General features: G+C 56.4%; 6 non-coding genes across 6 annotated transcripts; 3 read left to right on the top strand and 3 right to left on the bottom strand.

The window, feature by feature from the left end:
- Positions 1 to 495: 495 nt before the first annotated feature.
- On the top strand, positions 496 to 577 carry TRNAS-AGA (transfer RNA serine (anticodon AGA)). Its single transcript has one exon. It is a non-coding gene; the product is annotated as a tRNA-Ser (tRNA).
- A 778-nt stretch (positions 578 to 1,355) lies between these two features.
- Positions 1,356 to 1,427, top strand: TRNAM-CAU (transfer RNA methionine (anticodon CAU)). Its single transcript has one exon. It is a non-coding gene; the product is annotated as a tRNA-Met (tRNA).
- Positions 1,428 to 2,946: 1,519 nt separating this feature from the next.
- On the top strand, positions 2,947 to 3,018 carry TRNAQ-CUG (transfer RNA glutamine (anticodon CUG)). Its single transcript has one exon. It is a non-coding gene; the product is annotated as a tRNA-Gln (tRNA).
- Positions 3,019 to 9,802: 6,784 nt separating this feature from the next.
- On the bottom strand, positions 9,803 to 9,874 carry TRNAQ-CUG (transfer RNA glutamine (anticodon CUG)). The gene has a single exon. It is a non-coding gene; the product is annotated as a tRNA-Gln (tRNA).
- Positions 9,875 to 11,393: 1,519 nt separating this feature from the next.
- TRNAM-CAU (transfer RNA methionine (anticodon CAU)) lies at positions 11,394 to 11,465 on the bottom strand. The gene has a single exon. It is a non-coding gene; the product is annotated as a tRNA-Met (tRNA).
- A 797-nt stretch (positions 11,466 to 12,262) lies between these two features.
- On the bottom strand, positions 12,263 to 12,344 carry TRNAS-AGA (transfer RNA serine (anticodon AGA)). Its single transcript has one exon. It is a non-coding gene; the product is annotated as a tRNA-Ser (tRNA).
- Positions 12,345 to 16,124: the final 3,780 nt, after the last annotated feature.

Raw genomic sequence — 16,124 nt, 5'->3', positions numbered from 1 at the left:
GGTTGCTAAGTATAAGTTGGAAGTTGTAAGTTAGGTTAAACGGTATGAAGTGCTTTTGCTCTGTCAAATTTTAAGCCTCTGTCAAGCTCTTAGGCTGTGTTCCTTTGCATGCTTGCCCTCGCTGTTGTGTGTCACACACACAGACACACAGAGCTCCTCAAACACACAGATCCAGAAACAGCCACCCCCGCCCCCTGCCTCTCGATAGCTGTCGGTTGATTTCTGTTTGGATTGGTTGGCATTAGTTTTGTTTTGTGGTTGGTTGTTTTCCCTTGTTGTGCCGTAAGTGTTGGGTAAGTAGGAGAGTGAGTCTTGCCAAGGCAGTTTGTTGTCTTTTTTGGTTGAATATGAGGAGTGTTTTTTGCTGCTGTCCTTGGGAGCGATTTTGAGGCATGTGAAGCAGTGTTTGTTCAGAGGAGCCTTGTGCAGAAGTGCGTGGGTGTGGGTGTGGTGGCCCAGGGCAGGTGATGAGCAGGGCGGGCAGGGCTGGAGCAGGTAGTTGTGGCCGAGTGGTGAAGGCGATGGACTAGAAATCCATTGGGGTTTCCCCGCGCAGGTTCGAATCCTGCCAACTACGGGCACGTGTCCCTTTTGGGCTGCGGGCAGCTGACCAGGGGCACGGGGAGCACCGTGGCACACGTGTGCCACGGACAGCAGCTGCAGCTGCCCCAGGGCTCCTGCACTTGCAGCCCCAACAATGAAGAAGGGAAGGGCAAATGCAGATGGCACCTGGAGCTGAGCATTTCATCCCCTTGCAGTGGCACCAGGTGTTAAGGGCAAGGACCTTCAGCTTGACAACCTGCTTGGCACCAAGTGGCCAGAAATCCGAGCTTTTGCTTCAGAGTACCCATGAGGAGCATGGAGCTGAGGCAGCAGAATTTGCAGAGCAAAAAGAGGAGAATTGTTTCTGGTGGCAGTTCCAAGGCAAGGCAACCCATGTCCCAGGTCGGCCATCAAAGATGGGAAGTGTCGGGCAGGTGCAGTGTTGCCGGGTGCCGGGAGCAGATGTGTATTTGTGGCGAGGGCTGCAGGTGTGAGGATGTGTGTGGATGTCAGGTGGGCTGATGGATGGCAAGGCTGGAGGCTGTGTGCAGGGGTGTGTTGAGCAGGTGCAGGGGCAGGGTGGGTGTGGAAGGGTCAGGGTGTGTGCAGGGGTGCGTGCGGGAGGTGTGGGAGAAGGCCAAGGGCAGGCGGTGGAGGTGCCGAGCACAGGCTGAAGGGAGGTGCATGGTGAGGGTGTCTAATTAGTGGGGTGGGGGAGGCAGATCAGAGAGGAAGGGAAGGAGTGAGGGGCAGCAGTGGCGGGCAGCGTGAGGCTGGGCTGAGGGCAATGGCAGGCAGGCCTGAGGAGGAGGAGCAGAGTGGCGCAGCGGGAGCGTGCTGGGCCCATAACCCAGAGGTCGATGGATCGAAACCATCCTCTGCTAAGGTGCTTTTTTCACTCAGGCTGCCTTGCCCAACAACTTGGACCCTGCTTGGCCCCAGCTTTCTGGCCAACGCGGGCCACAGCCTTCCTCTGGCCTCTACACTGGCCAACTGCTGCAGGGGCCTTGTGGGGCATTGCTTGGAAGAGCTGCATTCCAAGCAGGTGAGCAGGGCTCGGCCATTCCCAGTCAAGGCAGACCAGGCTTTTCTACAGCCTGGCTCCACACAGCCTGGCTCCACACCGCCCGGTCCCTTCTTTGGCCCCTTCCCTCTGCAATTGTTCTCCCAAAGAGCAGCTGAGCCGCTGCTTCTGATCCTCTCAGCCGGGATCCTGCCCAGGACTCCAGGCACCTCCCAGCCCAGCAGGCACATGTAGGGGGATAAAATATAAGAAAATAAATGTAGCATAGAAAATAATCTTACCCCTAAGCAGGTGCAGCTGGGCTAATTATTAAAGATTAAGAGCGGGCCTGACTTTAACAGGCCAGAGCTGTAGGCAATATAAAGAACAGTGATATAAAAGTGCAGATTAGTTGGTTGAGAGACAACTAGAGTCTGTTAACTACAGTGGGAAGACGGTGGAGTCAGTGCTTAGAGGAGCTGCCTAGCAGAAACATCAAAGAGGTCTGAAACTCTTGCAATAAAGAGACAACAAGATTTAACCTTGCAATATAATAAGAACAGGCACCTGCTGGTTGTGATCCAGGTCAGCCTTGGCAAAAGCCGACTGCAGGGGCTGCTCTGGGTCCTGCAGAGACTCCCAGAGAGTGGTGAGCCACTGCAGCCAGGTGGGCAGGGCACCTTGTGCTTCTCCACACCTGGGCATCAGGCTGGGGCTGCAGTGGGGCTGAGGCACTGAGTTGCCTTGTCCTTGCTTTGTCTCCAGCCATGCTTTGAGCAGGCATTTGGACTTGCGTCCTCCTGGGATGCCTTGCAGTCAAGTTCCTTGTGAGAGGGAAGAGTTGGCAGAGCGGGTTCTGCCCTCCCTGCTGTGCAGCATAGGCAGTGAGTGAAGTTCTTTGTCAGAGGAAGTGGAGGTCAGTCACTGGCGCGCCCTTGTTGTGTCACCTGTGCTTTGTCCTTGGCGCTGCAGCCCCTGTGCTGGGTTCAGCAGAGGGTCTTTGTTGAGCTTTGGTAGAGATGGGTCAGAGTTAGCCTCTGCATAGTCCTTAAGGAGGTGGAGGGGGTTGGTGTGGAGAAGAGAAGGCAAGGGGGCTTGTGGTGTGTGAAGGTAAGTGGGAAAGGTAAGTTTGGCTGCGTGAGAAAGGGCTTGTTGCAGTTTGGGAAGGGGAAGATTTTGCGTGCTCTGAAGCGCGGCAGTTGTAAGAGAGGGCGTGTGAGGGTTGCAGGGAGCTGTGCTGGTGCGCTGAAGGGCGGCGTGATGGGAGAGGGTGTGTAGGGCGTGCAGGAAGGCTGCAGGTGGAGTGAGATGCGCAGAGCGGTGGAGAGGCAGGCAGGCTGAGCTGGGGCCATAAGGCTGAGGCAGGCTGAGTACATGGGGCCCCAGTGACCTGGGCAGGAGGTCCTATGGTGTAATGGTGAGCACTCTGGACTCTGAATCCAGTGATCTGAGTTCAAATCTCAGTGGGACCTGAGCCTTTTGGTTGCCTCAGCTTGCTTGCCCTCACCATGCCTACACTCGCACCCCTCTCCTCCGCTGCGGCTTCCCTTCTGCACTCTTCTGGCAGCAAGCACACGCCTCCTGAGCTGCAGAACTCCCACTCACAATGGGCCAGGCACAGGACTCGGCTCTGGCACCACTGCCTCCTCCTGTCTTGGATGCGTCTCACACCGGACACTGGGCTACACGCTCTGGGCACCTGTTTCCACCTTCCACCGTTCCCACAGGAACAGCAGCTTACTCCGTGTGCCATTACTTGTAGGCCCCCTGCTGTCAACATCTCCTGTTGTGCTCCTTTCCTCTGCAGCTTCTTTTCCCTGCCTATCCCTTTCAATTGCTCTGCAATCCATTCTGGGAGCTCTACCAGCATTGGGCAGTGCCCCATCCTTGGGGTTCCATTTGTTTCCATGGGAGAGGGAAGGATCTCCCTGGCAGAGCAGGTGGGAGGTGAGGGAGGAGGAGAACAAAGGACCACGACTCTCCAGCAGTGCTGCACAAAGGCTTTAATGAGAAGGAGCAAAAGCGGCGGCACAGAACAGAGACCAAGGAAGAGGTGTGGGGGGCCAGGGAGGGCAAGAGATGGGCCCATTGGCCAAGGAGAAGGGGGATGATGGGCCGGCCTCAGCAGATCTGACCTCAGCAGCGGGGGAAAGGCAGACACAGGCCTGAGCCCCCCAGGCCAAGGGAGCCCCCAGAAGAGATGGGAACCCCCGCGGTGCTGAGGGAGCTGCCCACAGCAGCTGACAGAGAGGATCCCACGGCTGTGCTCTGAGGGAAGGAGGTGAGGATGGGGCCCGGCATGGTCACCACCACCGGCGAAGGCTCGATGTACACCGTGGAGTCAGCGCAGCGGGCGTTGCAGGGCTCAGTGCAGCTGCTGGCAAGGGGCGTTGGGCCACAGGGGCCGCAGGGCCGTGGGGGACAGGGTCTGCAGCAAGACATCTCTCGGTGCGGGAGGCAAGGCTGCAACACAGAGCAGGGAGCGGCACCCGGCCTCAGCATCGCTCTGTCTCTCTGTCCCTCAGCTCTCCCCAGGGACACATTTGCTCTCCAAACACACTCTGTGCCCACAGCTCCCACCACCCTCCTGGTGCCCTCCCAGTGGCACGGCACGGGAAGGCCGCCCCACTTCAGCAATGGGAGCCAGCCCAGTGGCTTTAAGGGCCCTGTGGAAAGACTGGTCACAGCCCATCTGCAGAGCAGACATGGCTGTGTCAGACAATGTCCCGGCGTGCACCGGCACATTTTGTTACACCACGGCAGGTGCAAATTCTGCTGGGCACATCCCCCTGAGGCTGAGCCCCATTGATCCCCTTCTGCTGGAACAAAGCCCCCTCTTCCCAGCTGGCCCCAGCCCCCAGCATGGAAAGGCTGACAGCCCTCCAACAGTTCTGTGCCAGGGCCACGCTCAGGCAGCCCAAGCATCAAGCCGGGCAGCCTCCATGAGAGCAGCTCAGCCCACAGCGAGGCATGGAGCGGGCTCAGGCTTACCTCGTTCCTCGAGGAAAGGGAGGCCAGAGACCAGGATGCAGAGCCTGCAGCAGAGCAGCCTTTTATGCTGGCTCCCAGAGCCCTGTGGGGCCACAAACATTCCTTGTTTCTGAAACATCCAAACTCCTGGGAGTGGCCACTTGCCAGGCCTCGCTGATGATCAGGTCCCTGCCTCTTTCATCTCAAATGTTGTTCTTCCTCTTTGTAGAAACCAACATTCTGTGATAACTCCTAAAATCACTTTGGAATGGAATGGACCTTAAAATCATCTACCTCAAGCCCCCTTGAAACAGCTTCTAGAATTTCTCTGCACAGCCTATTCCAGTGTATCAATCGTCTCCAAGAAAAAGATGCCCTGCCAATGTCCAATCTAAATACACCTGCTTTCAGTTTCGAACCAGTGGCCCTTGAGCCATCCCTACACACCCCAACCAGGTATCCTTCCCTTTCTTAATTGAATGTCTCCTGGGAGCCCTGTCCTCTCTTTGCTATGCAACCCCAACCCTCTCAGCCTGTCCTCACAGGCTGATGGCTCCAGCTCCTGGTGCTCTTTGTGGCTCCTCTGGACCCACTGCAGCAGGTCTGTGTGTTTCTTAGCCTGTGGGTCCTAGGGCTGCAGGCAGTACCCCAGGTACGGTGTCAGGAGAGCCGAGCAGAGCAGGACAATCCCCTCCCTCAACCTGCTGCCCACACGGCTCTGGATGTAGCCCAGAATAAGATTGGATTTTTGCACTGGGCTGCTAGCTGGCAGGGCAGGTTCATGTTCAGTATTTCAGAACCTGCACGTTCCCCTCCACAGGGCTGCTCTCCACCCACTCAAGGCCTACTAGGCTGTGTCCAGGTTTGGGATTGCCCTGACCTTGGCATTTGACAACCAGAGCTCTGGCCTCAGCTTGGGAAGTGGGGATCCTCCAGAAAACAAGGAATTCAACACGTAGGACACTGATCAAAGGCATGCCTACATCTCTCCCTGAAAGACAAATTGACCCCCCAAACACAAACTGACCCACTTTGCTCACTGTGTCCAGCCCTGAGGTCGGGATCTGGATGGCAGCTTTGGGGCAGAGGCTGAGGGCAGGAAGCCCAAAGCTCATGGCTCCTTTTCCTGGGGCAGGCATCATTTGCCCATTCACCTAATAGCACAGTTCAAAGGGATATTGGATCAGTCTCCCAGAGCTTGTGGGAACCATTGTGATGTGGAAGAGTTGGGAAAATCCATGAGCTTCAGGCAGACCTGAATCACGCTGATGTGGAAATGAGTGCACACAGTGCCCTGGACTCAGGCATTCCAGGGATACCACAGCACATGGCCCCTTCCCTCCAAAATGTCAGCCTTTGTCAGGGGCACTTCCAGACCTTCTAGGACCAGTCCGGTACCACCTTGTACATCCATGTAATCCTGTGCTGCTGCTGCAGCAGCTTTGCAAAAGCCATTGCCATTTGGTGGCTGCTCAAGGGCCCAGGGGATGCAGGGCGACCCAGGATAATGGAAGCTGGGAGAGACCTCTGGAAGTTCTTTGCTCCCTCTCTGAGGAGAACAAACTTCCCAGCAGCCTCCGTAAATGGTGGGCCTTGTCCCATTGTCCTCTGAACATTGCCACTGTCAGACAGGTCCCTGTCTCCTGAGCAGCACTTCCAGGGATGCCCTGCACCCCCAGGAAGCCACCAGGAGATGGAAAGGGCTCCTACAGAGGAGCCTTCCAGGACCTCAATGAGGAGGACCAGCAGGAGATGACACTGAGGCTGCCTGCACTGGAGAGCACATGCCATGGCAGCCTGGAGAGCACAGGGCTGGGTGTGTACAGGGAATGCCACCTGCTCTGCATTGCACTCTCAGGCCTGTGACAAGGAACCCCTTGGGGCAGAAGGGCTGGAAAGCAGAGGGAAAGTCTGTCCCAACAGAGCTTTCACTCTGGGCTGTGAGAAGTCCTCTGGGGAGCTTGCACCCCTAATCCTGAGAGTTGCTTATTGTCCATGTCCAGATATCACCCCATAAGATGGAAATCTGATCACCCCATGGCCGGTGCCCTTCCCTTGCCACTGCAGAGTCCACATCTGGGTTGGTGTCCCCATTTGGAGTCCCCAGGGACACAGGAGGTGCTGGTGGTGATCTCTTACAGAGAGAGGCACTGCCAGAGGAGCAGGGAGAACATAAGTGCTACAGCACCTGGCAAGGGGCAGGCCAAGGCACTGTGCTTGTGCAACCTACTGGACATGGACAAGGCATGGAGGGGGACATGGAGCTGCTGCCTCCGCCACCTCCTGGCACTTCAGGAGAGAATGAAGCCAAACTCTCCTGAGAGCTGCACTGTCACAGGGCAAGAGGCAGCAATCACAAGTGGCAAGAAAGGAAATCGCAGAGTTCCCTGGGGGAGGACAAGGGACAGGCCTGGGAGAGCTGTACAAGTGATAGGGACCTCTTTTGCAAGCTGTGTCTGTGCTTAGAAGTCAGCAGGACAAGGCCCAGAGTCTGCTGAGGAACTGGGGCAGTGTGATCTGCCCAGAGCAGTTGATAGGAGCACAAGACCTCCAGAGCTCCACACAGACCTTCTGGGGTTGATGTGGCGTACTCTGGGTCACTACAGTCCTTGAGCTGCCACCAAAAGACCCTGCCTTGGGAGACAGCAAATGCAGGAGATTGCAGACAAGCAGCAGGTGATCCCCGACTGGGAAGACAAGGTGGGGAAATATCCTTCATGGCAGCAGAACACTGAGGGTATGAGCTCTGTTATCCCTTGAGCACCTGAGTCTGTGGCAGCCAGTCCACTGAAGTCCACACTGGGTGACTCAGGTTTGCCTGGAGCTCAGGGATTTTCCCAGCTCTTCCACATCACCATGACACCTACTCTTCTGCCCTGGGAGACTGATCCAGTGTCCCTTTGAAATGTAAAATGCATGGAATGGGAAACCCCATGCCAGACCCAGAAAAAACAGCCATGGGCTCCCTGCCCTCAGCCTTTTCCCCAAAGCCACCAGCCAGGTCTCTGCCCCTGGGATGGGCACACTGAGTAAAGCAGGTCAGGGTGGCTGTGGGTCTGTTTCAGGGAAGGACACAGCATCTCTTTGATCACAAAACCAGGCCGTGGCACAGCCTGTGACTGTCAGCAAGTTCCCCATGGCTGCCACTCAGGCCTGCAGGGGACATCCTTTCAGGTGAACATGGACTTCCTTCCACTGAGCTTTGCCACCTCCCTGCAGAGTTGGGTCCCTTCCCCACTATGGGGTTGTGCAGTGTTGACTTTGTGCCTCAAGTGACCCTCAGTCTTCTGTAGGACTGTGATGACCCATGGAAGAAATGACTCTCACGATGAGCCTGAGTGTCTGCACTGAAAGCTCCTGAGAGATGAGCTGGGTGTCACTTCATGGCTGAAGTTAACTGTAACGGGAGCACAATTAACCATCAAGAAGAACAAGTGACAGAAACTTGGACACTGCACAAAGACTGTTCAATACACCTTATACACTGGCATGGGACCTCCAATGAAATTGCCTTAGGAAGCAGGGACACACATGAATCATTTTCAAGACGGGTGCTGTGAAATTGGTGAAAAATGCCTGAGATGAAAGAGGCAGGGACCTGATCATCAGCGAGACCTGGCAAGTGGCCACTCCCAGGAGTTTGGATGTTTCAGAAACAAGGAATGTTTGTGGCCCCACAGGGCTCTGGGAGCCAGCATAAAAGGCTGCTCTGCTGCAGGCTCTGCATCCTGGTCTCTGGCCTCCCTTTCCTCGAGGAACGAGGTAAGCCTGAGCCCGCTCCATGCCTCGCTGTGGGCTGAGCTGCTCTCATGGAGGCTGCCCGGCTTGATGCTTGGGCTGCCTGAGCGTGGCCCTGGCACAGAACTGTTGGAGGGCTGTCAGCCTTTCCATGCTGGGGGCTGGGGCCAGCTGGGAAGAGGGGGCTTTGTTCCAGCAGAAGGGGATCAATGGGGCTCAGCCGCAGGGGGATGTGCCCAGCAGAATTTGCACCTGCCGTGGTGTAACAAAATGTGCCGGCGCACGCCGGGACATTGTCTGACACAGCCATGTCTGCTCTGCAGATGGGCTGTGACCAGTCTTTCCACAGGGCCCTTAAAGCCACTGGGCTGGCTCCCATTGCTGAAGTGGGGCGGCCTTCCCGTGCCGTGCCACTGGGAGGGCACCAGGAGGGTGGTGGGAGCTGTGGGCACAGAGTGTGTTTGGAGAGCAAATGTGTCCCTGGGGAGAGCTGAGGGACAGAGAGACAGAGCGATGCTGAGGCCGGGTGCCGCTCCCTGCTCTGTGTTGCAGCCTTGCCTCCCGCACCGAGAGATGTCTTGCTGCAGACCCTGTCCCCCACGGCCTTGCGGCCCCTGTGGCCCAACGCCCCTTGCCAGCAGCTGCACTGAGCCCTGCAACGCCCGCTGCGCTGACTCCACGGTGTACATCGAGCCTTCGCCGGTGGTGGTGACCATGCCGGGCCCCATCCTCACCTCCTTCCCTCAGAGCACAGCCGTGGGATCCTCTCTGTCAGCTGCTGTGGGCAGCTCCCTCAGCACCGCGGGGGTTCCCATCTCTTCTGGGGGCTCCCTTGGCCTGGGGGGCTCAGGCCTGTGTCTGCCTTTCCCCCGCTGCGGTCAGATCTGCTGAGGCCGGCCCATCATCCCCCTTCTCCTTGGCCAATGGGCCCATCTCTTGCCCTCCCTGGCCCCCCACACCTCTTCCTTGGTCTCTGTTCTGTGCCACCGCTTTTGCTCCTTCTCATTAAAGCCTTTGTGCAGCACTGCTGGAGAGTCGTGGTCCTTTGTTCTCCTCCTCCCTCACCTCCCACCTGCTCTGCAAGGGAGATCCTTCCCTCTCCCATGGAAACAAATGGAACCCCAAGGATGGGGCACTGCCCAATGCTGGTAGAGCTCCCAGAATGGACTGCAGAGCAATTGAAAGGGATTGGCAGGGAAAAGACGAAAAGAAGCCACAGAGGAAAGGAGCACAACAGGAGATGTTGACAGCAGGGGGCCTACAAGTAATGGCACACGGAGTAAGCTGCTGTTCCTGTGGGAATGGTGGAAGGTGGAAACAGGTGCCCAGAGCGTGTAGCCCAGTGTCCGGTGTGAGACGCATCCAAGACAGGAGGAGGCAGTGGTGCCAGAGCCGAGTCCTGTGCCTGGCCCATTGTGAGTGGGAGTTCTGCAGCTCAGGAGACGTGTGCTTGCTGTGAGAAGAGTGCAGAAGGGAAGCCGCGGCGGAGGAGAGGGGTGCGAGTGTAGGCATGGTGAGGGCAAGCAAGCTGAGGCAACCAAAAGGCTCAGGTCCCACTGAGATTTGAACTCAGATCACTGGATTCAGAGTCCAGAGTGCTCACCATTACACCATAGGACCTCCTGCCCAGGTCACCGGGGCCCCCTGTGCTCAGCCTGCCTCAGCCTTATGGCCCCACCTCTGCCTGCCTGCCTCTCCACCGCTCTGCACATCTCACTCCACCTGCAGCCTTCCTGCACGCCCTACACACCCTCTCCCATCACGCCGCCCTTCAGCGCACCAGCACAGCTCCCTGCAACCCTCACACGCCCTCTCTTACAACTGCCGCGCTTCAAAGCACGCAAAATCTTCCCCTTCCCAAACTGCAACAAGCCCTTTCTCACGCAGCCAAACTTACCTTCCCCACTTACCTTCACACACCACAAGCCCCCTTGCCTTCTCTTCTCCACACCAACCCCCTCCACCTCCTTAAGGACTATGCAGAGGCTAACTCTGACCCATCTCTACCAAAGCTCAACAAAGACCCTCTGCTGAACCCAGCACGGGGGCTGCAGCACCAAGGACAAAGCACAGGTGACACAACAAGGGCGCGCCAATGACTGACCTCCACTTCCTCTGACAAAGAACTTCACTCACTGCCTATGCTGCACAGCAGGGAGGGCAGAACCCGCTCTGCCAACTCTTCCCTCTCACAAGGAACTTGACTGCAAGGCATCCCAGGAGGACGCAAGTCCAAATGCCTGCTCAGAGCATGGCTGGAGACAAAGCAAGGACAAGGCAACTCAGTGCCTCAGCCCCACTGCAGCCCCAGCCTGATGCCCAGGTGTGGAGAAGCACAAGGTGCCCTGCCCACCTGGCTGCAGTGGCTCACCACTCTCTGGGAGTCTCTGCAGGACCCAGAGCAGCCCCTGCAGTCGGCTTTTGCCAAGGCTGACCTGGATCACAACCAGCAGGTGCCTGTTCTTATTATATTGCAAGGTTAAATCTTGTTGTCTCTTTATTGCAAGAGTTTCAGACCTCTTTGATGTTTCTGCTAGGCAGCTCCTCTAAGCACTGACTCCACCGTCTTCCCACTGTAGTTAACAGACTCTAGTTGTCTCTCAACCAACTAATCTGCACTTTTATATCACTGTTCTTTATATTGCCTACAGCTCTGGCCTGTTAAAGTCAGGCCCGCTCTTAATCTTTAATAATTAGCCCAGCTGCACCTGCTTAGGGGTAAGATTATTTTCTATGCTACATTTATTTTCTTATATTTTATCCCCCTACATGTGCCTGCTGGGCTGGGAGGTGCCTGGAGTCCTGGGCAGGATCCCGGCTGAGAGGATCAGAAGCAGCGGCTCAGCTGCTCTTTGGGAGAACAATTGCAGAGGGAAGGGGCCAAAGAAGGGACCGGGCGGTGTGGAGCCAGGCTGTGTGGAGCCAGGCTGTAGAAAAGCCTGGTCTGCCTTGACTGGGAATGGCCGAGCCCTGCTCACCTGCTTGGAATGCAGCTCTTCCAAGCAATGCCCCACAAGGCCCCTGCAGCAGTTGGCCAGTGTAGAGGCCAGAGGAAGGCTGTGGCCCGCGTTGGCCAGAAAGCTGGGGCCAAGCAGGGTCCAAGTTGTTGGGCAAGGCAGCCTGAGTGAAAAAAGCACCTTAGCAGAGGATGGTTTCGATCCATCGACCTCTGGGTTATGGGCCCAGCACGCTCCCGCTGCGCCACTCTGCTCCTCCTCCTCAGGCCTGCCTGCCATTGCCCTCAGCCCAGCCTCACGCTGCCCGCCACTGCTGCCCCTCACTCCTTCCCTTCCTCTCTGATCTGCCTCCCCCACCCCACTAATTAGACACCCTCACCATGCACCTCCCTTCAGCCTGTGCTCGGCACCTCCACCGCCTGCCCTTGGCCTTCTCCCACACCTCCCGCACGCACCCCTGCACACACCCTGACCCTTCCACACCCACCCTGCCCCTGCACCTGCTCAACACACCCCTGCACACAGCCTCCAGCCTTGCCATCCATCAGCCCACCTGACATCCACACACATCCTCACACCTGCAGCCCTCGCCACAAATACACATCTGCTCCCGGCACCCGGCAACACTGCACCTGCCCGACACTTCCCATCTTTGATGGCCGACCTGGGACATGGGTTGCCTCGGCTTGGAACTGCCACCAGAAACAATTCTCCTCTTTTTGCTCTGCAAATTCTGCTGCCTCAGCTCCATGCTCCTCATGGGTACTCTGAAGCAAAAGCTCGGATTTCTGGCCACTTGGTGCCAAGCAGGTTGTCAAGCTGAAGGTCCTTGCCTTTAACACTTGGCGCCACTGCAAGGGGATGAAATGCTCAGCTCCAGGAGGTGATGAAATGCTCAGCTCCAGGTGCCATCTGCATTTGCCCTTCCCTTCTTCATTGTTGGGGCTGCAAGTGCAGGAGCCCTGGGGCAGCTGCTGTCCATGGCACACGTGTGCCACGGTGCTCCCCGTGCCCCTGGTCAGCTGCCCGCAGCCCAAAAGGGGCGCCTGCCCGTAGTTGGCAGGATTCGAACCTGCGCGGGGAAACCCCAATGGATTTCTAGTCCATCGCCTTCACCACTCGGCCACAACTACCTGCTCCAGCCCTGCCCGCCCTGCTCATCACCTGCCCTGGGCCACCACACCCACACCCACGCACTTCTGCACAAGGCTCCTCTGAACAAACACTGCTTCTCATGCCTCAAAATCGCTCCCAAGGACAGCAGCAAAAAACACTCCTCATATTCAACCAAAAAAGACAACAAACTGCCTTGGCAAGACTCACTCTCCTACTTACCCAACACTTACGGCACAACAAGGGAAAACAACCAACCACAAAACAAAACTAATGCCAACCAATCCAAACAGAAATCAACCGACAGCTATCGAGAGGCAGGGGGCGGGGGTGGCTGTTTCTGGATCTGTGTGTTTGAGGAGCTCTGTGTGTCTGTGTGTGTGACACACAACAGCGAGGGCAAGCATGAAAAGGAACACAGCCTAAGAGCTTGACAGAGGCTTAAAATTTGACAGAGCAAAAGCCCTTCACACCGTTTAACCTAACTTACAACTTCCAACTTATACTTAGCAACCTAGCAAAAGAACAACACTAAGCACCATTTAGGTAACTCTGTAGCTGGAACTTAACCTTACTGACAGGCCTAATGTACTTAGATCTCCAAGGTTCTTAAACATCTAAGGAAGCAGTGTTTCTCCCAGATTTGCTATAGCAAATACATGCAGACGTGCGTGCACACAGACATGAAGAGTCGGTACAAGCAACGTGCCTGTGAAAAGTTCCCCTCAGTGGGCACTGAAACACTCACTTTGGATGCCTTTGCATCTCCCAAAGGGGGAAGGCTCAGGCCTCAAGGAGGGAGGGTATCAGCCCGGGACTCCTCCTTGTTGGGCAATCCACCAAGTACAGCAACCCTGAGAGTTCACTGGCTGTGAGAGCCGGCCCACTCAGGGCCATTGCTGGTCACAGCCTGCTGCGGTCCAGGACAGCTCAAATGGTCTCATTTTGGGCCACTCTTTATAGGGTTGTAAGAGAGTGGGCTTTAGTCCTATCAAGGTTTCATCCTGGCCACAGTTTTTGCTGGCACTTTCCTTGAAAGTGTGAGAATGGGGATGTTGTGACGGTCAGGAAACAAAAATATTTTCCAAGACTGGTCATGAGGAAAACATGAGCTTGTCAGGCAGCAGTTCTTGGGAAGAGAGAGTGTTTCTGATAAGCTGAGGAGCAGCTGAGACCAGGTGCTGTTTCCAAGGCTGGGGCCTAATGAGCATTTCTCAGATCTCAGTGTGGCCTGAAAAAGGAGAGGGAGGAATGCACCACCACAGTTCCACTCCAAATTTGCAGCTTGGACCCTCCCAGAGCCAGCCGGGGCCTGGGGCCAGGCTGCAGAGGCCTGAGAGGCAGAGCCCCAGGGGCTCCGGCTGCAGCTCTGTGAGCCTTGGCCTCAGCCAGGCATCTGGGATCCCTGCCCTGTGGCTGTGGTGGTTCACCTGTGCTCCATCTCTCATAATGGAGATTGTTTCCCCAAAGTGAGGGCATTTTGTTTCCTTGGCCTATCAGGGCCAAGTGTGTGTATGTCGGGACTGTCAGCTGACAGTCACGAGATTCTGTGCTGTTGTGTGCAGGGTTGAGTGCGTGGCAGATTCAGTTCAGATGTAATTTAAGATAGTGGAATATAATTTAGAATAATAAAGTATAATAAAGTAATTAATTAGCCTTCTGGTATTAATGGAGTCCTCCTAATCATTCTCTCCCCTCATCGGGGTTGCCTGCAATACTACAGATTGTGCTATGCTTTTGTGAAGAATCTTTGACAGGAATGACATGTCACTCCAAATATCTGAAATAACTCTCACAGGGCACAAATTGGCAATGGGCCCTGCAGGACTGTGATCTCCACGTTCCAGACTCAAGCTCAGTGACTGAGGTTTGGTGCTCTGGTGTAATTTCTGGGAGTTCTTAGTGCAGCTGCTGGTAAGCTCAGGACAGCAGCCAGTGCTCACCCTGGCAGAGCAGGTGGGAGGTGAGGAAGGAGGAGAACAAAGGACCACGACTCTCCAGCAGTGCTGCACAAAGGCTTTAATGAGAAGGAGCAAAAGCGGTGGCACAGAACAGAGACCAAGGAAGAGGTGTGGGGAGCCAGGGAGGGCAAGAGATGGGCCCATTGGCCAAGGAGAAGGGGGATGATGCGCCGGCCTCAGCAGATCTGACCTCAGCAGCGGGGGAAAGGCAGACACAGGCCTAAGCCCCCCAGGCCAAGGGAGCCCCCAGAAGAGATGGGAACCCCCGCGGTGCTGAGGGAGCTGCCCACAGCAGCTGACAGAGAGGATCCCACGGCTGTGCTCTGAGGGAAGGAGGTGAGGATGGGGCCCGGCATGGTCACCACCACCGGCGAAGGCTCGATGTACACCGTGGAGTCAGCGCAGCGGGCGTTGCAGGGCTCAGTGCAGCTGCTGGCAAGGGGCGTTGGGCCACAGGGGCCGCAGGGCCGTGGGGGACAGGGTCTGCAGCAAGACATCTCTCGGTGCGGGAGGCAAGGCTGCAACACAGAGCAGGGAGCGCACCCGGCCTCAGCATCGCTCTGTCTCTCTGTCCCTCAGCTCTCCCCAGGGACACATTTGCTCTCCAAACACACTCTGTGCCCACAGCTCCCACCACCCTCCTGGTGCCCTCCCAGTGGCACGGCACGGCAAGGCCGCCCCACTTCAGCAATGGGAGCCAGCCCAGTGGCTTTAAGGGCCCTGTGGAAAGACTGGTCACAGCCCATCTGCAGAGCAGACATGGCTGTGTCAGACAATGTCCCGGCGTGCGCCGGCACATTTTGTTACACCACGGCAGGTGCAAATTCTGCTGGGCACATCCCCCTGAGGCTGAGCCCCATTGATCCCCTTCTGCTGGAACAAAGCCCCCTCTTCCCAGCTGGCCCCAGCCCCCAGCATGGAAAGGCTGACAGCCCTCCAACAGTTCTGTGCCAGGGCCACGCTCAGGCAGCCCAAGCATCAAGCCGGGCAGCCTCCATGAGAGCAGCTCAGCCCACAGCGAGGCATGGAGCGGGCTCAGGCTTACCTCGTTCCTCGAGGAAAGGGAGGCCAGAGACCAGGATGCAGAGCCTGCAGCAGAGCAGCCTTTTATGCTGGCTCCCAGAGCCCTGTGGAGCCACAAACATTCCTTGTTTCTGAAACATCCAAACTCCTGGGAGTGGCCACTTGCCAGGCATCGCTGATGATCTGGTCCCTGCCTCTTTCATCTCAAATGTTGTTCTTCCTCTTTGTAGAACCCAAAACCCTGTGATGACTCTTAGAATCACTTTGGGATGGAATGGACCTTAAAATCATCTACCTTGAGCCCCCTTGAAACAGCTTCTAGAATTTCTCTGCACAGCCTACTCCAGTGTATCAATTGTCCCCAAAAGAAAGATGCCCTCCCAATATCCAATCTAAATACACCTGCTTTCAGTTTCAAACCAGTGGCCCTTGAGCCATCCCTACACACCCCAACCAGGTATCCTTCCCTTTCTTAATTGAATGTCTCCTGGGAGCCCTGTCCTCTCTTTGCTATGCAACCCCAACCCTCTCAGCCTGTCCTCACAGGCTGATGGCTCCAGCTCCTGGTGCTCTTTGTGGCTCCTCTGGACCCACTGCAGCAGGTCTGTGTGTTTCTTAGCCTGTGGGTCCTAGGGCTGCAGGCAGTACCCCAGGTACGGTGTCAGGAGAGCCGAGCAGAGCAGGACAATCCCCTCCCTCAACCTGCTGCCCACACGGCTCTGGATGTAGCCCAGAATAAGATTGGATTTTTGCACTGGGCTGCTAGCTGGCAGGGCAGGTTCATGTTCAGTATTTCAGAACCTGCACGTTCCCCTC

This window comes from Agelaius tricolor, unplaced genomic scaffold (genome assembly GCF_023055355.1).
Source record: "Agelaius tricolor isolate 1412-34295 unplaced genomic scaffold, bAgeTri1.0.p SCAF_12, whole genome shotgun sequence".
NCBI classification, from domain to species: Eukaryota; Metazoa; Chordata; class Aves; order Passeriformes; family Icteridae; genus Agelaius; species Agelaius tricolor.
This window is presented reverse-complemented; position numbering and strand designations above follow the sequence as displayed.